Source organism: Capra hircus, chromosome 15 (genome assembly GCF_001704415.2).
Source record: "Capra hircus breed San Clemente chromosome 15, ASM170441v1, whole genome shotgun sequence".
Classification (NCBI taxonomy): Eukaryota; Metazoa; Chordata; class Mammalia; order Artiodactyla; family Bovidae; genus Capra; species Capra hircus.
Window position 1 is genome coordinate 63,886,153 of NC_030822.1, and position 24,236 is coordinate 63,910,388.

Below are 24,236 nucleotides of genomic sequence, written 5' to 3' on the forward strand. Positions count from 1 at the left end.
AGCTGAGAATCACTGCTTTATTAAAACATACAACTACTCAGAAATTTTCTTCCTAGGCATTTGCCCAACAGATATGAACACTAATGTAATCTGTACACAATGGATCACAACAGTTTTATTCATACTAGCCAAGAAGTAGAAATAACTCAAATGCCCATCAACAAGAGAATAAACTGCACTATCATCACACAATGGAATACAGCTCAGCATTAAAATGAAATATTCATACATCCAACAATACAAAGGAATTTTCAAAACACACTGAACGAAAGAAACAGATATAAAACAGTATATATTATATAATTATGTTTATGTGAAGTCTTAAAATGGACAAAGCTAGTAAGCTAACTGAATGAATAGTCATAGCTGTGTTAAAGGATGGCAGGGGGCTGGAAAAGGGCATAAAGGAAACTCACTGAAAATCTGTGCCCATACTACATATAAATTATACTTCTAAAAATGTACAATTAAAAAATTTATGACTCTGCACTAAAAGTATGGAGATATGAAGATTTGACAAAATGACAAACACAGAAAGCATGAGTACTATTAAAATCACATCAATTTTTTTTATGTCACAGCTATATACTGGGTCAGCCAAAAAGTTCATGTGGGTTTTTTTTTTTCCTGTGATATCATACAGAAAAACATGAATGAACTTTTTGGCCAACCCAATACTTACACTTTAAGTATCTGACCAGGGAAATTTAGAAAGGCAACTTATCGCTTGGGACAGCCTGCTATTTGAGCAAACCAAGAACAAGCATTGTTTTGAGATGCTGAATTTAACTGTATAATGCTAGAGTTTCTACAGTTTGACCCAGATATCAAAGTTTTAGCACTCATTTCTCCTTTTCACTCTTTTCAATTAGCTGGTTGTCGATTCCTAAATTAAACAGAGTATCTCACTCAATTTTTTTTGCTGTTGATACATTCACTCAATTGTCAAATGAATTGTATGTTTCCCTGTGAAGGTCAAAGTCTTCACAGCATCCATCTGTGAGCAAGCGTAACCTGACACATTAAAAAACTAATATGCATAGCAAAACCAATTTAAGATTATTAACATATTTCGTTTCCATTTAATTTCCCATGACAACTCACCCTCACATTCACAATGTTTCCTTCATTTCACTAATGAGCCAAAGACAGCTTTCACATTTATTTCAGTTCTTTTAGAAGTGGACACATTTGGCAATGCCAACCATTTAAATGAGCCAATGTCCAATTCTGATTATGTTTTGAAAATTTCATTGTGTTCTATTTCATTTATAAAGCTACATGATACTGAGTCTTTTCAGGAAAAGCAAACACGTAAGAAAAGTTATAACAAATTACCAAGGGTCAATAGGTATCAGACATATATAAACAAATGAGTCTTCTACTTTAGCAAGTGAGATTCAGCTTAAAGCAGGCAGTAATTTCTAAATAGTTGGCAACATGTGATTTTTCACTGGAGAGAAGATCCAAACCTAGATCCTTTCTCAAAACATATCAGGAACAGTGTGAAACAGCTTATTTAATATGCCTATATTTTACAGTAATACAAACTATAAACAGGAAAGCTCACAAATCTTCTTGGCTGGGGAACAGAATAGTGTAAGAAAGACGATAGGGGCACTGGTTTGGGGCAGCAGAGAAGATTGTGAAACAGTATTTTCTAGTGTAAACAGGCACAGGTTCCAAGAATTTAAGAAAAAAGTTAAATGTACAAAGTATAATGCAAGACTTGGTGATCAATCAAGGCTGAGATTTCCAGTGCAGGCAATGGAATGAGTATACCCTTTTCTGTTCCCTCCAGAAAAGAATTAATTACAAAGCATACAAGAAATAAGCATAAATCCCCACCGACCAACAAAAAGAGAGGGGATGATGACTGCAGACACAGCAGATAATCAACAAAGTTTTATAGTATGTTAAGTGGATGAATGGCGGTAAATAATTCAGTAATGTGAAAAAGGATGTGCAAACTAAGTGCCTGTGCAAGGCAATGCCCACAATATGCTAGACTACTCACCTGCCAACAAACGACTCTCACCCCACCATGTGCAACAAACTAAGGCACATCTATTCCCACACTGTGTACTGAATTACAGCATCAATTTTTACCAGATACCACATTTCCTACTAGATATAAGCAGGACAACACCCTGGATTCTCCTCTGGTTCCAAGTCAATGGAAAAAAAAAAAAAAAAACTAGTATTGCTAAGTATTTATACAGACTCTCCTTAATTGCTTACACAGAAACTGCTTTTGCTGTGATAGTTTTTCATGAGAACACCTTTACTCCATTCACCCACTAAGAAAATGCATTTGCACTACCTTGAAGCTCTGGTACATTCTCCAACTCAGCATTCTTTTTGTGTCTGTGAACAAGTACTTTCTCCCTTGTTTAATTTAAGCAAAATATCTTATTTTATGTTTCTCTAGACCCAATGCTCATACTCCCAACTAACAGTTTCAGGGCTGGGTCTCCCTTCTCAGCACTACAGCACATTTCAAAACAATTAAATGAGAATATATTGTATTATGAGTTTTTAAACATTGGTAAGCTTAAAATTCCTTCTTATAGGCAATTCTAAAATATAAATGAATTATCCTTACTGTATTTTGTCCTCATCAGTTTGATTATAAATAAGCTAACACTAAACCCTTAATATCTACGGAAATCAATATTTGTAATTCTACAATGATTCCACAAAAAGGCTAAGAAATGGGTAGATAATTAAGTGAAAGGTGTGTTTGAGTGTGAATCTGTGAGCATATGTGTGCACAACTTAGGAACCATGGAGAGGAGAGAGGAAAGGCTCAAAGATCTAGTACAACTAGGTGAAGAATAAACCATAAATTAAAAAAAATTTTTTTATTGTTCCAAAAGAACTATGTTATGTAAAGTATGAAGGTAGATAAGTAGACTCCATCAAAAGATAAGACACCCAACAAAAAGTATTGCTGTTTTAGGTACATCTCTGCAAGGAATAGCCAGTTAGTGAGCCAATTAGTGGGCAGAAGAAAAAGCTGAGGTTGAGTTGGGTTTCAACAAACTTAGGGAGATAAATCATTCTTCTCTGCTCATTTATATGAGCACAGTAAGGTTCATAATACTAAACAAGTTCTGATTCAACAGAACTATTATAAGTCAAGACATTATGCTACAGTTTACATCAGAGTTGGCAGTAAAAAAGAATATAGTGCCTGCAGTATCTTGTGCCCTAACAAAGCAAGTTTTAAGAAAAAAGTTCATCATTTTCAATCTGGGTTCTGAAATTGGATCAGGTTTCCTTAGCCTGTGGTTCTCCAAATGGTCCACAGACACATTCCCCCCGCCCAACCAATAATACCCTTTCAGGAGTCGGCAAGGTTAAATCTATCTTCATAATAACTTTTTGTTCACCATATTGACATTTTCAGCTGTGATATGACACCAACAGTGGATAAAAATGCCAGTGCATTAGCACCAATCAAGGCTTTGGCAACAAACTGTATGAGCATCATTGTATTCTCCTCCTTCACACACTCCCTATAATAGAAGATGTCAGTTTCACTTACTAATGCCCGTTATAAACCAGTAAAGATAATTGATTTCATTAAATCTCAACCCTTACGTATATAAGTGCATCTGTTTGCTGAGGCTGCCGTAACAAATAACCACAAATGGCTATTTGGCGGCTTAAATTAGACATTTATTCTCCAGGAGTTCTGGAGTCCGGAAGTCCAATATCGAGTGTCAGCAAGCCACACTCCCTCCAGAGATTCTATGGGAGAGCATTCCTTGTCTCTTCCAATTTCTTCTGGCTCCAGGTATTCCTTGACTTCTTGTCACATCAATCTCTGTTTCCATGATCACACATTGCCTCTTTCGTCTCCCAATTTGCCTCCTCTTCTGTCTGTGTCTCTCATCCACATAGACTGAACAACACTAACTGGATCCTAAATCCTAACTGGATTTAGGCCCCACTTGAATAATCCAAAGTGATCTCAAGATTGTTAACTTAATTACATCTGCAAAGATCCTTTTTCTGATTCAAGTAACATTCACAGGTTCCAGGAATCAGACATTATCAGATATGGACATATATTTTGAGGAGCCTTGATTCAGAACCCTACAACAACTCTTTCTAACATTCTACCTGAACAAATAAGAAGTGTGCATAAACAGCACACAGTAAAATCAATGGTTACCTTGAGGAAAAGCACTCGTGAGATTGTTAAAGCTGCAAATCAAACTAGACACTTTTTGTATGCATATCATGACTACTCGAAAGAATAACTGACAAACTACAAAAGTAACTGTAAAAGACAGAAACATGTCTGCTACTATCAGTGGAGACCTGACCCTCACAGCTAAGTCTCAATGTTCTCCTGCTAAACATATACTGAATATCAAAAACAGATAAGGCCATTCTAATCATGATGGAACAAAACAAAAACATCATCCAAACCACAAAATGACCGAACACCCTCCTTTCTTGGCTCATAAGAGTAACCGCTGCTTCTTTACCAATTAAATCTTTAGCCTGCATTTATTTCTGTCTCCTTACATATGAGATTTAAGATACCCAATTACAGAATAATGCCCATACCCCCCAGCAACTAATTCAGAGAAAAGTCATCTTCTTTTAACCCTCTGTTGAATTATCTAACACACTCAAGACCTATAATAAACCCTTTATGACAAATTCTTACTAAGAGACTCCATGGTTCCACAGGAAGCATTCTCCCTCACTGCCACAAGTAATAAATCCAACTTCTTCAACTACAGGTGAACTAAAAGTTCCTGGTAATATCAGTATAGAGAGCACAGACAATAGTTTTTGAACCTTGGGAATGTGCAACACTGCCTCAAAAATAAACAAAAGTGAGCTATTTTTTCAAGAAAAACAACTGACGGTATTTCTTGCCACTGAGAAAATCAAGCCTTCAAGAGACAATTTGAGTTTCAGAAAACATGTATTCACTGTGCACTGGATAGCATCCCAATAGTTAAAGACTTCTTTTAATAACAATAGTGGTGATATTAAAAAATGTGTGGGGCGATATAACAAAAATGAAATGAGTCGCTATTTGGAAAAGTCTGCATAACTCATAGAACAAGTACCTTCCAAATAAACAAATCATGAAGTTAAAAAATAATACATAAGTAGAAGGTCTTTGCAGAGTGCATGATAGACCAAAGAATTTTACTGTAACAAAGAACAAAATGTTACTGATGTGGTTTTATATTCTATACTGCAACTAATATTCAAGAAACTATCAGTGGTTGAGTTCTAGTGTAGTAGCAAAGAAGAAGAGCCACAATTACTAGGTAGAGCTATTTCAAAACTCCTCTTCCAAGTACAAAAATGAGGCCAGACCTTCTTCATATACTTCAACAAAATACGTTACAGACTGATCTCCAAAGTTGTTGTTAGAATCTAGCTGGTTTTAATTCTATCTAGCCAGGTGTTAAACAGATTTGCAAGAAACACAACAGTGTCACTTTCTCACTAATTTTTTGAATGTTTATTTTACATTAAAAACATATTAACATGTAAAGAGTGTGCTATTTTAAATTGCTATAAAAATATCTGTGTTTATTTCTAATACAGTAAATATCAAAAGATATAACCCTCAGAAACAAAAAATGCTAGGAGCCTAATAATGCCTGAGTGTCAAAAATTCGTGCAACCAACTTTAGCATCAACAGCCTGAACCATTCCTATTTCTCAAAATAACCTCACTCCTCCTTCTACTCACAGTTTCAGTAACCTTCTGGGACAAAGAATCATTCAGATTGTTCAAATATATCTCACACAATAAAGCAGGTATGACACAACTGAATTACAATTTAATTCCCAATGCTTAAATGAAAGTTCCCACATCTCAATAAATGATAATAAGATTGTATATACAAACATCCCAATTCAGAACAAAGTAAATGAGAAATTAACAGGCCAATTCTTATTTATATATTGGTCTGAGAATATCCTCCCAAGAAAATAATCTAAATCAAGTCTGAGATACCCCAGGTGCAAAAATAAATACAAAACAGGTCCAGAGGAACATATATGCAAGCCAAAGCATGCAGAATTATCATGCAGAAGGTACTCTACAGATAACTTTAAAATACAAAATTATAAAATATATATGAAAACAATCCATCATCATAAAAAAGACCAACCAGAGCAATGCCAATTGGTCAACAAGATGGTAGAGTAGATGGATAAGAGTTCACCTTCTTACAAAAACATCAAAATCATAACTAATGGCTAATCATAATCATAACGGCTGAACAACCATCAACAACAACCAAAAAAACCACTGAAACCTACCAAAAAAGACACCCAACAGCCAAATACAAAGAAGAAGTCACAACAAAACAGCAGAAGGGGCATAAACTCCTCCCAATGAGTTTCTAGGGTTGATTTCTTTTAACATTGACTGGTTTGATCTCCTTGCTGTTCAAGGGACTCTCCAGAGTCTGCTCCAGTACCACAGCTCGAAGGCATCAATTCTTTGTCACTCTGCCTTCTTTACGGTCCAGTTCTAGCAATGTACGTGATCAATGAAAACACCATAGCCTTGACTATATGGATCTGTGTCAGCAAAGTAATGTTTTTGCTTTTCAACATACTGTCTGGGTCTATCATAGCTCCTAGAGGCTGCCACTTCCTCCCAAGACCTAGCCCCCCCCAAACAGCCTCTATATGCCAATGCTGGGATGCCTCAGGCCAAACTACCAACAGGGAAGCAACACAGCCCCACTCATCAGGCTAGAGGCCACATAAAGTGCTCCTGGGCACAGCCCTGCTCAAGAGAGGGACAGGACCCAGCTCCACCCAGTAGGGGGTAGGAACTAGACCCTCCCACAAGCCTCTGAGACATCCACAAGAGAGCAGACGCAGAAGCAAGAAGATCTATACTACTGCAGCCTGTGGAATGAAAACTGTGATCACAGGAGTTTGAGCAAACTATATATCCCAGATGAAGGAACGAGATAAAACCCCAGAAGAACGACTAAGTGATGTGGAAATACGCAATCTACCTAAATTCAGAGCCATGATAGTAAAGATAATCAAAAATACTGGGAAAAGAATGGAAGCACAGATCAAGAAGAGGCAAGAAATGCTTAACAAAGCATAGAAGAATTAAAGTACAAACAGAAATGGACAAAATAATAACTAAAACAAAAAAATACACTAGAAGGAATCAATAGAGTAAGTGATGTAGGAGAACAGATAAGTGATCAGGAAAACAAAATGGTGGAAATCACTGACGCAAAACAGAATACAGAAAAAAGAATGAAAAGAAATGAATACATTATTCACTGTCCTCTGGGACAATAACAAACACACCAAGATTTACATTATAGTGGTCGCAGAAGAGAAGAACAGAATACACATTCTTCTCACAAGCATACAGAAATTCTCCAGGATTGATCACATGCTGGTCCACCAAATGAGCTTCAGTAAATTTAAGAAAAGGATAAATATAACTCACTGAAGAAAAAAATGGGCACTGAAATTTTAAATTTCAGCTTCAATCCCTGGGTCAGGAATATCCCCTAGAGAAGGAAATGGCAACCCACTCCAGTATTCTTGCCTGGGAAATCCCACAGATAGAGGAGCCTGCAGGGCTACAGTCCATGGGGTTTTAAAAAAGTCAGACACAACTAAGTGACTAAACAATACCCAAGAGGGAAAGTAACAACTAATGTTGGAGGCTTAAAAATACAGAAAACTGATGGAAGGCAGGAGGAGAAGGGGATGACAGAGGATGAGATGGTTGGATGGCATCACAGACTCAATGGACATGAGTATGAGCAAGCTCCAAGAGTCGGTGATGGACAGGGAGGCCTGGCCACAGGGTCACAAAGAGTCAGACATGACTGAGCAACTGAACTGAACTGAAAATACTAACACTGGAATTAGAAAACTGAACAGAGTTAAACTGTTCAAACACCTCACAGCATACAAGAGGAGGGCAGAGAAGATGGTTAACTTTAGTCTTAGTTTATCATGTCAAGGGAAACCAAAATTCTGAATGTTTAAGATAACTAGGTACATGTAACAAACTAAAACACACTGCAATGTGCTGAAATCAAATACATGTGGATACTGATGTAAACCTGTCACAAACTTCCACTCTTTCTCAGTGTATATCTCACATTATATGTAACAAGTGTCAATGAGACATATGAGACAAAGAGAGTATCACTGTCAGTCCAGATGGTGAGTGACAGTGAGCCCTGCATGCTGCAGTCCATAAGGTCACAAAGAGTCGGAGGCAACTTGGCAACTGAACAATAACAAAAATATTATAAAAGCTTACATTTTTTCTCTCAAGATAAATATATAAACAAAAAAGTCTAACATATTTTTCCTGCATCCCAATGAATTATCCTGCTCTTCACTTTTCCAAGGTAGAAATATATGCCCAGGATTCTATAGTAGGGACAGTTTCCCCAGCTAAAATACTCCTTGGCATAATAAACCATGAATTAACTATGCAAAGGGGTTAAGTGAAGTGTGTCCCAAAGGTACATAAAAGCATGAATAAAAGCCAAAAGGATAAAACAGCACAGTTTGTGTAGGAAAACTAAAAACAGTTTGAAATTTGCAGTTCTGAACTGCTAGGGCACAAAGCTCATCTCCCTGTTATTTACTCCTAAAAATCAACAGGAGACATCCTTATCTCTACCATAGAAAATAAAGCTGCCAGTGGATCCCAGCCTGATCTTTCCCACCTTCCTCTCCTCAAAGTAATCAGTGTCCTATACTCACCCTACATTATCAAATCGCAGATGTCTAAACTGGAAAACAGACAAGAGTTGTATTGCTTGTTCCCAAAGGAATATGAAATCTAAGTTCCATTTTATTGCAGAAAATGAATTTCTATTGCACACCTGCACTTTTTACACTGCCTTTTCTCAGAAGGTATCTCAGTATAAAACAAGTGATCATGACAGTGACTTCCAACAAGTAGTAATATAATTCCGTAGAATACTGAAAGCATACACAGAATACTGGTGATATATTAGATGAGGTCCACATTACTGCTTTCCCTTTCACACTCCAGAGTGAATGAAAGCTAAAACAGCCGGCACCCCAAAAGAGGAAGTAAGATTCTCTTGCCTCAACAACCACTTAGCAGATATCAGGCAATAAGCACCCATTATGTAATAAAGAGTTCTCAAAGTAATTAAGTTTTCCATACCCCTTAAGTCAAACTGATGCTTTTAATCAACAAACAATGCACACCAGCCTAGCCAATTAATTGCTCTCTACCAACCTTCTTCAACTGTATTTGGTTTTTCATTCAGTCAGTCATTAAATTACTCAATGAGTGTTAATGATGAACCATGCATTGGTGCTGGGTATCATGATGAAAACAGATGTTTCTTCCCAATATGATAAAACATTTCCCCAGCTTGTTACCATTTAATCTCAAGAACCATACCTTTCATTAATTAAAATTCTCTTCATATTTTTTTATTTAAAATTCTGAGTAATACAAATATAAGGCTCACATCCAAGTTACTATAATGTAAGTTTGCTCCAAAAGTAAAAAACTGGGATAAGAAAACACACAACTTACACAGTAGGTGTTCAATAAGTCTCTGTTAATATGAATTATGCTCATAAAGAAATAATCTAAAATACATAATAATTAGCTTGCAATGGTTTTAAAGCAAGTGTTCAAAGTCATGTGTTTGTGAAGAGCTACTTTTATCTAAATTATATACAGGAATGAAGTAAGAAATTTTTTAAAATCCTACACGACCTTTGTTTCTATTTTAACTACCATCACAAAAAGAAATTACAGATCTGTCATTATGAACGAATAATCAGAAATATGCAATATTAGATACATGATGCAAAACATACTAATTTTCTTTTTGCCAAAAATTGTGCTGGGTTCTGTGAGAATACAAAGGCAAACAAGACATAGTTCTGCACTCATAGGTTCATAGTCTATGAAGGAGAAGAAGAATACAAGATAACAGGAACAAAGAAAAATACAACAGAACTATAAACACAGAGGCCCAAAGATTATTATATTAAGGAAAATGCCCAATTCAAGATAATTTAAGTAAAGCTTTAGGTAACATCAATTACATTTAAGTAAGGCTGTGCTGAAGTTAAGAATATAACTGTGGATCACACTGATCATTAAATTTTGTAGACACCTATGATTCAATACACCAGCAAATAAGAAACTGTTTAAATATCCTTTAAAATTGATCAAATTCATCAATAATTTAAGGTTCTTTACAGGCTTCCCTAGTGGCTCAGATGGTAAAGCATCTGTCTGCAATGCAGGAGACCCAGGTTCAATCCCTGGGTGGGGAAGATCCCTTGGAGAAGGAAATGGCAGCCCACTCCAGTATTCTTGCCTGGAAAATCCCATGGACCATGGAGCCTGGTAGGCTACAGTCCATGGGGTAGCAAAGAGTCGGACACAACTGAGCGACTTCACTTTTCACTCACAGCATCACCTAGGCAATTTTATACTTCATTCAAAACCTTCTCACTGTATACAAAGGCAAAGGCACACAATTAAATGATTGCTGAATTACAGAGTTGACTATATTAGAAAATCTCCTCTGTTTAGGTACAGATCAATAATCATTTTGTGATGCTCACATGAAAAATACAATATATGAACAAATGTCATATAACCTGGTTAGTAATATATTTTACAATGCAGAAGTAAACTGACATCTACTAAACAAAGAATGACTCCTGCATTTAATATGAGGTTGTCAAATTTCTCAAACTGTAGTCAAAATATTTAATTTCCTTTAGACAGCTGAAGTGAAACTACAGCTACAAATATTTTTCTAGGCCTAATTTAAAGACACAGCACCTAATTTACTTAAAAACTAATAGCACCCTGTCATCTAGTCATAAGTAACATTTCTAAAAGAGCAGTAATTTTCTAAAACCACAGTATACAAAACATGAATGCTAGTATTTTTCTTATTCATATTCAAAGATGATGATTAATTACATACAGGTTAAAATTTCAACGAAGGGACAATATGAAGATGTAGCATAAAAGTCCTAAAGCAGTCTACTTTTTAAATTCAGCGACACTATAGGCTGCTTTGACACTTCCCCTAACTTTAAGTAATATTAATAGGTTGTTATATTCATTAACTCAGAATCAAGGTACAAACCTACTTTGGGGAACTGGCAAACTATTATAACTGTAGATTTCTCCATCTTTCAGGTCTACTAAGAAATTATGCTTTTTTCAGAATTTTTAAAATTAATTTGAAGGTCAGTTATAATCTTGCAAGAAAGTTAATATCTTACCAAAAACAAAGAAATGAAAATAAAGATTTAAATTTCAATACAAGTAGTCTTTCATTTGTATGCCCTATCTGACAGAATACATTATTAAAGAACATGCATTGGAATAAAAAGCTTTTTATTTCAAAGCTTATAGAATGAATTTACGATTTAACTTTATGTTGTTACCTATACTAAAATCACTATAAATGACAGTTCAAAAGTCATTTTATTCAAATTTTATCCAGCTCATTGTTTATAATCAATTTTCAAATCATTAAAATTGATTATAATTTTTATAATGATTATAATCTCTAAGATTTCTAAGAGACACAGGCAAGGCAAGCATGATTTTAAAAAATGCATTCCATGCCCTATCTCAGTTCACTTCAAATCAAACTTTTTATTTCTTATATTCATAGTATCAAACTAGTATTTTTTGTTCTTTTCCCAAGCTTTGTTTTGTTTTTCTTATTTGGCCTGTTCAATGTCCTCCTAATTGACAATGTACGCTTGCAAACACAGAGAAATTGATCTATGTTATACTTAATTTTTAAAAGCCAACTTCAGTATGCTGCTTCTCTCCCGCGCCAAAATAAATTAATAATCCTTGTAAACATTTCTTTCACTTTTCATCTTGTGTTCTGCTTGACTAAACAAAAAATTCCCTGGAAGGGATCATATTCGTTTGAAGTGTATTTGACCATTTCATAAAATTAAAAGAGGGAAACTTCACTTTGCTGCTCATCTAACACAACATATGAAAGTGAAAGTGTTAGTCACTCAGTCACGTTCAACTCTTTGCAATACCATGGACTGTAGCCTGCCAGGCTCCTCTGTCCATGTAATTCTCCAGGCAAGAATATTAGAGTAGGCAGCTGTTCTCTTCTCCAGGGGACCTTCCTGACCCAGGGATCAAACCTGGATCTCCTGCATTGCAGCCAGATTCTTTACCATCTGAACCACCAAGGATATACTGCCCTGCAAAGGCAGTTCTCAAACCTGAGTGTGGAGTTATAAGTGTGTTAGTCCTCAGTCATGTCCAACTCTCTGCGATCCCATGGACTGTAGCCTGCCAGGCTCCTCTGTCCATGGGATTTTCCAGGCAAGAAAACTGGAGTGAGTTGCCATGCCCTCCTCCAGGGGATCTCTCCAACCCAGGGATCAAACCCAGATCTCCCACATTGCAGGATTATTCACCATCTGAGCCACCAGGGAAGCCCAAGAATACTGGAGTGGGTAGCCTATCCATTCTCCAGGAGATCTTCCTGATCCAGAAATCGAACTGGGGTCTCCTGCATTGCAGGTGAATTCTTTACCAGCTGAGCTACCAGGGAAGCTTGAGGAGTTATAAAGATGCACTGAGATACAGTTTTCTATTCAAAACTTACCACAGGTTTTAGATGATTTGCCTTCGAAACAAAATGGTTTATTGCCACAATTCTCATGATTTTCACTCTTCACTTTTTAGTCAATAAAGAATAAAAACATCAAATTTTTAATAGTTAACATTTAGCAATTTCTGTTTTCTGCAAATCTGAATGTATAGTAATATATATTGGGAATCCACCTACCAATGCAGGCAGGGGACATGGATTCAATCCCTGGTCCTGAAAGATTCCACATGCTGCAGAGCAACTAATCCCTCATGCCACAACTACTGAAGCCTGTGTATGCTAGAACCCATGCTCTGCAACAAGAGAAGCCACCTCAAAGGGAAGACCATGCACAAAAACGAGAGAGTAGCCTCCACTTGCTGCAACTAGAGAAAGCCCTTGCGAATGACAAGGACTCAGCGCAGCCAAAAACCAATACAATATTGTAAAGTAATTAATCTCCAATTAAAATAAATAAATTTATACTAAAATAAAATAAAAATAAAATGAATTTTTTACATTATAGAAATACAGCATATTTTTTAATATAAGCTATTTTTATATAAAATTCTAAACCTGAATTAATACAGTATTACTAGGTAGAGAATGTTTGTTGAGAATAGAAACCCTTTCCCTTTCATTATACATATATTTTGAGCAGAATCAAATATTTTCTCTCCTATTTATTCCTTTACATCCCCAATTAAAATAAAATAGAACCTAATATGTAATGATTCACAACTTAATTCAAAAATTCAATTTTAAAAGTCTACCATCCTTATACCAAATGACTTTGGTTATATCAAATTACAACAATAAAACATTTGAAAAATGCAAAGTTTTCTAGTCCATTTAAACAGGCAGCTAACCTGGACTGGCGATTCTTTTCATATATGATATTATACATGTTGATGTATGGCAAAACCAATACAATATTGTAAAGTAATTAGCCTCCAATTAAAATAAATAAATTTATATTAAAAAATAAAAAGGAAGCTACATAAATTCAACACTAGAAAAAGCACGGTGCTACTAATGTGGTAAATCTTTAATATGTGTACTGTCGAGTGTTCAAAATCCCCCATATCTCTATTTAGTCTTATTTGTTTATTAACACATTGTTTCTAACAACAGAATGCTTTACAGCTAACATTTTTTTAACGTTTAAGTCACTACAGATTCTTCTAAAACCAGGTGGAGAGAAAGTAGGTTAAAAAAAAGCCCAAGGGTAGTTGACCTTCATAAAGGCCTATGAAATTAGACATGAATGTCATCCCCGTTCATCTGAGGAACTATCTACTGCTTCTCTATATTACTGCTACAGTGAAGTCCAGACTGGCAGTAATGGAACTGAAATCAGAGGAAGAACAACAGACCCTTCTTTGAATCTGTTCACTGAGTACCTGCTCTGCCAGTCAGGGTGGTTTTTGTCCAGGGCACCCAGGTCCTGCTCTATGAGACACGCACTATGGTGAAAGTCTGTTCAAAAGTCAATGTGTTCAAGAATACAGAGGCAGCAACAAGATAAGAGACAACAGGATATATATGTACCACAGTTGCTCTCTGACTATAATGTATTTCTTTGAGGCCTGAAACTGGAAGTTATTTTAAAGGGAATTGACTCATTCTATATGCAAAGAAAGAAAGCCAGCAGAACCTATTTTCAACATTTCACGGAATCACACTGTTCCAAAAAGGGGAAAAGGAAAGGAATATTCACTGTCGGCCAAATAGACAGTGTTCTCCACGGGAGTGCAAGTGTTAGATGCTCAGTCATGTCCGACTCTTGCGACCCTGTGGACAGTAGCCCACCAGTCTCCTCTGTCCATGGAATTCTCCAGGAAAGAAAACTGGAATGGGTAGCCATTCCCTCTCCAGGGCTTCTTCCTGACCCAGGAGTCGAACCTGGGTGTCCTGCATTGCATGCAGACTCTTCCATCTGAGCTACCAGAGAAGCTGGTTCTCCACAGGTAGAATAAAATAGTGTACAAAATGAGAGTAAAAAACCACTTAATTTTTGTATACACACCCCCTCCCCAAAATGAGACCACTGATCTAGGCATTACTTTGCTTTCTTCTAACTTTAATCAGGATCATTTACTTACCTCCAACAAGATCTGCCTTACCCACACATGAGCCCAATTTAAAGGTACTTTGAGAATCCCTGTCTCATAGCCTAGAAGATCTCCAGCTGACCAAGGTTATGTTCTGTTCTCAGAAATTCCTGCCTAGGCTTTCAATCTTTGTGCCCCAGGTTTTAAGCCTGGGCTCCTGATCTAGACAAATACACAATTCCCATCATAACTGTGATACCAACAATGGAATCTCTGGTTTGTTATGTACTTGCTTATTTTCAAAAGTACAGTATAAATGAACTACACTGTATGCCTGACACCACAACCCTGATAAAGGGGAAAGTAACTCAAGGAGGAAAAACTACCTATTCTGTTGGTTTTTGTTACCTAAATAGGGACTGTTGATGTATTTCTATCTCACCGGTACACATTCGTCTTACATATTTGAGCATTTCATTCCATTCTAAGTAAGTAAGCCAAATAAGAATATCCCCAAGCATTAGAAATTAAAAGCAAGGAAGGAAGCCAAGACATAATCTAGTCCAAATCCCCTATATTCTATGAGTGAAAACAGAAATTAAGAGTCAAGTTTAAAATCTTTAATACCAACCTAATCAAGGTCAACCACAAACTGTTTATGAACTGAAATTGGTATGCAAATCATACTATGATTCAGTTCGGTTCAGTCTCTCAGTCATGTCTAACTCTTTGAGACCCCATGAATCGCAGCACGCCAGGCCTCCCTGTCCATTACCAACCCCCGGAGTTCACTCAGACTCGCACCCATCGAGTCAGTGATGCCATCCAGCCATCTCATCCTCGGTCGTCCCCTTCTCCTCCTGTCCCCAACCCCTCACAGCATCAGAGTCTTCTCCAATGAGTCAACTCTTTGCATGAGGTGGCCAAAGTACTGGAGTTTCAGCTTTAGCATCATTCCTTCCAAAGAAATCCCAGGGCTGATCTCCTTGCAGTCCAAGGGACTCTCAAGAGTCTTCTCCAACACCACAGTTCAAAAGCATCAATTCTTCGGTGCTCAGCCTTCTTCACAGTCCAACTCTCACATCCATACATGACCACAGGAAAGTACTGTTTTATTACAAAACAGACACTACTTTGGGGATTCTCAGTTTATCTTGGTCTGAGAATTTCAATCAAAAGCAGAACACACTCCACTTTGAAAGAAGTCCCTGTTTTGTCAATCTAGTAATCTTATTCAGAAAATGAAATTAATGAGATTTAAAGTGAGTAATCCACACTGGCTTCTAGCACTCATTCCTTTTTCCCCCCTATGTTGTTCACATCTATTTAATAAGATCTAGAATAAGAATTTAATAAGAATTTTTACTAAATATCAAAGCTAGCTTGCCAATTTTCCCTGCCAGAATCTACCTCAAATTTTTAAAAATGTATTCTCTCTGAGCCATTCTTCTAACTTCTAGCACTTTTTAAAAATAAATCTTCAAGTATTATTCAGTGACTCTATGAATATACCAATAATTCTCTTTAAACCCAAGCATATAATTGGGTGATGCCAAAATGTATGGCTCATATCTAGAAAATGGAAAGTTCTTAAAATAATGCATTAATCCAATTACTTAAATATTTAAGTTTAGTTCAGTTGAAATGGAAGTATGTGATAAATGAATGGAAACAGGGTCATAAACTTAGAGAGAAGCAGACATTTTCAGACCAGTTTAGGTTTAGCTTCACCAACTGGACTACTTTTTAACTTTTAAAATAAAATTTTTATCAAAATAAACAAAACATAATGTATTAAAACTGACTTCCAGAATTGTCCAAATTATTTTTTAACACGATTTAAATTGTTTTCATATTTCTTTAACTGTCAAGTTTTTTTGATAAATTTAATCCAAAATACTAATCATTTTAGAACTTAGTTTGCATTTATACATCAGAGTGCCCCCCAAATTGAATTAGGATGCCTTTCTCTAAGCCCTAATGGCTTATAACTCCCCTTTAAAATGTGTAAGGATCTTTTAGTTGTCATTCAGAAAGATAATTTAGATAAAAATTATGAAGTAAATACCTATAAATTCTTCTTCATTTCCATTACAGTGTAGCAATTTATCATCTAATCTATAGAGGTCTATCAACTGAATAAGACTTAGTTTCTTGTTCGCAGACATAGCTGACTGTAACTCATAAAGCAACAGCTCTTTACAAGTACAGAATAAATGTGTATAGAAGAACAAGTACAGAAGCCACTAAGGATTAACAGGTACTGTCATTTTGATATATTTGAGTCTTTTTAATAACATCATAGTCACTGTCCATTTGAATAACTTTTTGCAAGCATTAGTATAGAATTAAATGCCTAAAGACTATACAATAAAAAGGCAAAACATCTCTTGAATTGAATATATGTTAACAAGATTGATTTTTATTATGTACTAAATATAAACTTTTTGTTATTACGTAGGACTTAAGTTACAATAGAAATCAACAGAGAAGTGTTTTTAAATGCACAAAATGTCCCTTTCTGCAACTCTGACTGAATATGCCTAGTACTTAAAATAAGGTCAGCCTAATATTTAAAGTAAGGTCAAGTTGTTTGCTCTCTAGTTTCTACTAAAGTAATCAAGGCAAATCAGAAGGACTGAGGACAGGGAGTTAAGGAAAGGTTACCTCTGACTCACACCTGGTAGGCTGTAATATTCATGTTCTTGACGTAGATATTTGGTAAATGAATCAGATTTACAAAATGAACAGCTAGTTATGAAATGCCCATAATTCTTCATTTAAATGTATGCAGGCTTTCTTTTAATAATTCAAGAAAATTAGGACAGCAGGTTCAATCCAAAAGGATTATCATTCCAATCCAACTGCCAAAATTAACACTGAGAAACCTCAGTGAACAATAAACATCAATCATACTCATTCTTAATGAGAGCAATGTCAAACTTTGATTTTTCACATTTCCATTACTACAAAAAAAAACATTATTTTTACTTAATGATTTATTATAAATTGTCTTATTTTCAATTCTTAGCAAATCTGCCAAAGTGCTAACATATTATACTTCCACAAAATGGATATTTAAATTTCCTGCAAACCACAACTCTCCACACTACCAGTAACTTTCACTTCTTAATACAAAATAGTTTCTCTGTCTGATGGTCCTTTCTTATTCTAAGCCAAATGGAAGAGGCCAAAAGATATGCAAGTTGAAGCATAAACAAAAACACTTCTTACAGGAAGAATAGACCTGGATTTATTCTTGATTCTTCCCTTAAACCACCGATCTCCCTAATACAGTGGTTCATATGGTTTCTGAGTTCCCCAAACAACACAAACGCAATACCTGGTAATCTCACTCTGTTTTTATTTTTTGGCTGCACCGCAGCATGTGGGATCTTACTTCCCCAAACACACTGAAGCCATGCCCCCTGCAGTGGAAGCTTGCAGTCTTACCCACTGAGCCATCAGGGAAGCGCCCATACATGGCAATCTCTCCATCACTGAGGACAGGGAGTAACGGGGAAAAAGAAATAGCAAATTCATCAGGCAGAAGTAACAGCATTCTAAATCAAAGAAATTTTGTATTAGACGGGATCGGAAGTCCAAAAGCTGTATAAAAGTTAACATTAACAGTCATTTAGAAATTAAAGACCAAAATCAAAGAGGATTTTTAACCCACTACAGCTACAGCCAGGCAAAATGAACTCTCTTAGAAGCCACAAAAAAAAAAAGGAGAGAAGTTGCCTCTAAACTACTGTTCTCCAAAAGGAGAGAGAAGAAAAAGACAAATACATAAAATAACAATCTTCATAACAGAATCAAAATGCTGTCAATTTTTTTTATACACTTTCCCTGCTTTGAATATTCAACCATGGAAAAGACCCTCTTGTTCAGTCCTTCTGAAGAACGCCTGTACTGTTGTTATAATAGGGAGAGTGCCAGTGGAAAGCCAACCAGGTCCTCAGAGGTCTTATCACACACCAAAATAAAAGCTTTCTGAAGTGATGTGAGTTTGAAAATTGTTTTCATTTTACACCGTGCATTTGTTTCAATTTTTCTACAGGCTGTGATAAAGCACTATGTATCAGTTAGGCTTTGTCACAAAGCTAGAATTCCAATAGCATGTGCTTAGGTGACTGAATTACTTTGCTTATTCAATCATCTACTCCCCAAGACTTTCCAAATCATTCCAAAGAAGATTTAGGTGAATAGCCCTGCCAATCATACAAAATAACCATCAAAACAATCCATGAGAAAGAATTACATGGCAAAAGTTTAAAAATCAAACTTAAAACTCCTTTTTGGGACCAGCATAAAAACAGATTTTCCCATTCCTAAACTCTAGATGTCTACTGAGTTGGCCAAAAAGTTCCTTCAGTTTTTTAAGTAAAAATAAAAGACACATTTTTCATTTTCACCATGAACTTTATTGAATAATGTATTTACCATTTTGTTCCACTACCTTCTGACAGTTTTCACATAACTTCATAATTCCATTTTCCCGAAATTTTTTATCTCTTCTAGATGCCTTTTACAGTCTTCTACAGACAGTAACTTGCCTGTTACTCCTGGTATCTCTTGACTTCCTACTTTTGCATTCTAGTCCCCTGTGACGAAAAAGACATCTTTTTTTGCTGTTAGTTCAGGAACATCTTGCAGGTCTTCAAAGAACTGTTTAACTTCAGTTTCTTTGGAATTAGCAGTTGGGGCACAGACCTGGATTACTGTGACACTGAATGGTTTGCTTTGGAAACGAACAGAGATCATTCTGTCATTTTTGAGACTGCACCCAAGTACAGCATTTAGACTCCTGAGTTGACTATGAGAGTTACTCCATTTCTTCTAAGGGATTCTTGCACACAGCAGTAGATGTTAACAGTCATCTAAATTAAATTTGCCCATTCACCCATTCCAGTCCATTTCAGTTCACTGATTCCTAAAATGTCAATGTTCACTCTTGCCATCTCTGTCTGACCACTTCTAATTTACCTTGATTCATGGACCTAACATTCCAGGTTCCAATGCAATATAGTTATCTACAGCCTTGAACTTTACTTTCACCAGCAGACACATCCACAGCTGGGCGCTGCTTCTGCTTTGGCTCAGTCCTTTCATTCCTTCTGGAGCTATTTCTCCATCCTTCTCCAGTAGCATACTGGGCACCTACCAACCAGCGGAGTTCATCTTGCAGGGTCATATCTTGAGTTTGAGCAAGCTCCAGGAGATAGTGAAGGACAGGGAAGCCTGGTGTGCTGCAGTACATGGGGTTGCAAAGAGTCAGACACCACTGAGCAACTGAACAACAACAGAAATGAATTTCTTTCGATTAAGAGTTTTATAAATACCAAAATAAATGGACTTCCAAAAGTGCAATGTCTGGTGAATACGGTGAATAAATCAAAAGTTCCCAATCAAGCTGTAATTTTGCCTGGTCATCAAAGAAACATGGGATCTTGTGTTATCCTGACGGAAGATTATGCACTTTCTGTTGACTAATTCCAGATGCTTATCATCAACTGCTGCTGCTTTCAGTTGGTCTCATCGAGAGCAGTACTTGCTGGAATTAATTGTTTGGTTTTCCGGAAAGAGCTCATGAGAGGATTCCCTTCCAATCCCATCATATAAACATTACCTTCTCAGGATGAAGATCAGCCTTTGGTACGGTTGGCGGTGGCTCATTTTGCTTATCCCACAATTTTTTCTGCTCTACATTATTGTACAGTATTCACTTTTTATCGCCCATCACAAAACCTTTTCATTAAATGTAAGTAGAGAAATGCATGCAGAAATACAGTCTAGTAGGTTTTTTCACTAAAGTTACCTGGAACTCAAATATCAAAACAATTAACATAAGCTGGTACAAATGATTTTCAACGCTTGATTTGGATATTTTGAGTATGTCAGCTATCTCTCAGGTAGTATAACACTGATTGTTCTCAACTAATGTCTTGATTTGACTGTTATCAACTTCAACTGGTATAACCACCATGGAGCATCATCCAGTGAGAAATCTCCGGCAGGAACACTGGCAAGCCACGTCTGACATGTGTGACCAGCACCTTCTCCACATACTGCGCAAATCCTGTGCTTCACTTGCGTTTTTACCTTTCTTGAAATAATAAATCATAAAATGATGAAATCTTGTTTTTCCTTCTACTTTCAATATAAAAATGACTACACAAAAGTTCACCAAGTTTGATAAGGTTTCATAAGTGCACACTGATATGACAGCTGTAACAATACAATGTATGGATGTGAGAGTTGAACTGTGAACAAGGCTGAGCGCCGAAGAATTGATGCTTTTGAACTGTGGTGTTGGAGAAGACTCTTGAGAGTCCCTTAGACTGCAAGGAGATCCAACCAGTCCATTCTAAAGGAGATCAGCTCTGGGATTTCTTTGGAAGGAATGATGCTAAAGCTGAAACTCCAGTACTTTGGCCACCTCGTGCAAAGAGTTGACTCACTGGAAAAGACTCTGATGCTGGGAGGGATTGGGGGCAGGAGGAGAAGGGGACGACCGAGGATGAGATGGCTGGATGGCATCACGGACTCGATGGACATGAGTCTGAGTGAACTCCGGGGGTTGGTAATGGACAGGGAGGCCTGGCGTGCTGCGATTCATGGGGTCGCAAAGAGTCAGACACGACTGAGAGACTGAAATGAACTGAACTGAACTGAAAGACAACTAAACACTACTAGAGCCATCTTATGGAAAAAACACAAATGAACCTTTTGGCCAACTCAACACTTCAACAAGTCTTTCATTTATAAGTTAATGGGATACACTCAGGATAAGTTAACTACATTTCCTGTTATGGGCCCTAAATTTTTTTTTTAAACAATGCTATGTGGTACTTTAATAAAAATATATCCTAAATCAAATCTGAATATGATTTCACAATTGTACAAATAAACTTCTTATCTGTAAACCTAAAACAAAAATTGGAGATATCAAGGGAACATTTCATGCAAGGATGGGCACAATAAAGGAGAGAAATGGAAAGGACCTAACAGAAGCAGAAGGGATTAAGAGGTGGCAAGAATCCACAGAAGAACTATACAAGAAAGGTCTCAAAGACTCAGATAATCACGATGGTGTGGTCATTCACCAACAATCAGATATCCTGGAGTATGAAGTCAAGTGGACCTTAGGAAATATTACTATGGACTAAGTGGAGGTGGCAGAATTCCAGCTAAGCTATTTCAAATTCCAAAAGATGATGCTGTTAAAGTGTTATACTCAATATGCCAGCAAATTTGGAAAACTCAGCAGTGGCCACAGGACCAGAAAAGGTCAGCTTTCATCCTAAGCCAAAAGAAGGACAATGCCAAAGAATGTTCAAACTACCATACAACTGTACTCATTTCACATGCTAGTAAGGTTATGCTCAAAATCCTTCAAGTTAGGCCTCAGCAGTAAGTGAAGCAGATATACAAGGTGGGTTTAGAAAAGGCAGAGGAACCAGAGGTCAAACTGCCAACATTCACTGGATCACAGAGAAAGCAAGAGAGTTCCAGGAAAACATCTACTTCTTCTTCATGACTACACTAGAGACTTTGTTTGAATCACAACAAACTGGAAAATTCTGAAAGAGATGGGAATACCAGACCATCTTACCTATCTTCTGAAAAACAGAAGGTAAGATCTTGTTCTGTACGCAGAACAAGAAGCAACAGTTAGAACTGGACATGGAACAACTGAGTGGTTCAAAATTAGGAAAGGAGTACATCAAGGCTATATATTGTCACCTCACTTGTTTAACTTCTATGCAGAATATATCATGCAAAATGCTGGGCTGGAGGAATCACAAGCTGAAATCAAGATTGCCAATATAAATATCAACCTCAGATATGCAGATGATACCATTCTAATGGCTGAAAGTGAAGAGGAACTAAAGAACCTCTTAAAACTCAACATTTAAAAACTAAGATCATGGTGTCCAGTCCCATCACTTCACAGCAGATGGGGAAAAAGTGGGAGCAGTAACAGATTTTATTTTCTTGGGCTCCAAAATCACTACAGATGCTGACTATTGCCATGAAACTCAAAGACACCTGCTCCTTCGAAGGAAAGTTATGACAAACCTAGACAGTGTATTAAAAAGCAGAGATATCACTTGGCTGACAAATGTTAGTATAGTTAAAGCTATGGTTTTTGAGTAGTCATTTAGGAATGTGAGAGTTGGACCATAAAGAAGGCTGAGTGCCAAAGAACTGATGCTTTCAAATTGTGGTGCTGAACAGACTCTTGAGAGTCCCTTGGACTGCAAGGAGAACAAACCAGTCAATCCTAAAGGAAATCAACCCTGAATATTCATTAAAGGACTGATGATGAAGGTGAAGCTCCAATACTTTGGCAGCCTGATATAAAGAGCCGATTCACTGGTAAGACCCTGATGCTGGGAAAGATTGACAGCAAACGGAGAAGAGGATGACAGAGGATAATATGGTTAGATAACAACCACCGACTCAATGAACATTAATCTGAGCAAACTCCAGGACAGTGGACCCTAGCATGCTGCAGTCCATGGGGTCGCAATGAGTCAGACATTACTTAATGAGTGAAAAACAACAACAAATCTGAAAAAAATTAATTTAAGAACATTCTCATGTTAATTAATATGAAAGCATACAGGAATTTTAACAAGTATGGTTTTTTAAATATATTAAATCATTTAAAAATTTATAAAAATATAAAAGGTAGAAACATATCCTCCCCTACCTCTCCCTCAGTTTTCACATGCACACTCACAACCACCCTCACTAGCTTATACAAACCCACCAAGTAATCTAATAAGCTGGGTCAATTTCCTGTAAAGATATATTTCATTAAGACACAGAACACATCCGAATTAAAACTCAGTCTAATATCCAAAGCAATTCTTAAATCTTAAACAAAACTTCAATTAATGATAAGAAAAATCAACCTATACACATACCACACAGAAAACATTAATGAAAAATAAAATGTAAAAGTGAAGGTTCCAGAGTCAAGCAACGAAAAAAACAACCAATAAGAAGCATAAGAAATGAAAGATGTACCAGTTACTCACTCATCCAATTTAGCCCTAACTCTCACAGTTGGATAATCCTTTTTTTTTTTTTTTGGAGTGAATCAGGGCAGGCAATTTCTCTAAACACAACAACTATTTCTCTCGCAGACAAATCCAGCTACATACTGAAATGAAAGGAGACAGGGACAAGCATCCTCCACACAAAAATATCTGCTCTTTTGACTTAGCATGAATGCCTAGAAAATTCCCTCATTATCTTGTAATTTTGTAATAACACTAATTCCTGATAAAATATGACATCTGGAATAAGTATCTAAAATCAAAAGTCTTACTGTCACATCCTAATCTGCATTACAAGTTTATGGAAAATCTAAGTCATGAGCTATATTAACTGATGAAGGAAAAAGATGCAAGATGATGATAAACCAAGTTCTGCCTACTTTAGTTTTAGTCATCAAAGCAGCCCAGGGACTGATGCAGTCCAAAATAAAAAGGTTTCCATGAACTATAAATTT

At 36.5% G+C, this 24,236-nt stretch overlaps 1 protein-coding gene and 1 non-coding gene across 2 annotated transcripts in view; one reads left to right on the plus strand and one right to left on the minus strand.

Moving 5' to 3' along the window:
* DDX10 (DEAD-box helicase 10) overlaps nt 1-24,236 on the minus strand; it is a 311,750-nt gene that overhangs the window by 194,967 nt on the left and 92,547 nt on the right. The gene's annotated exons all lie outside the window — the stretch shown is intronic.
* Nucleotides 10,261-10,332, plus strand: TRNAC-GCA. The gene has a single exon. It is a non-coding gene; the product is annotated as a tRNA-Cys (tRNA).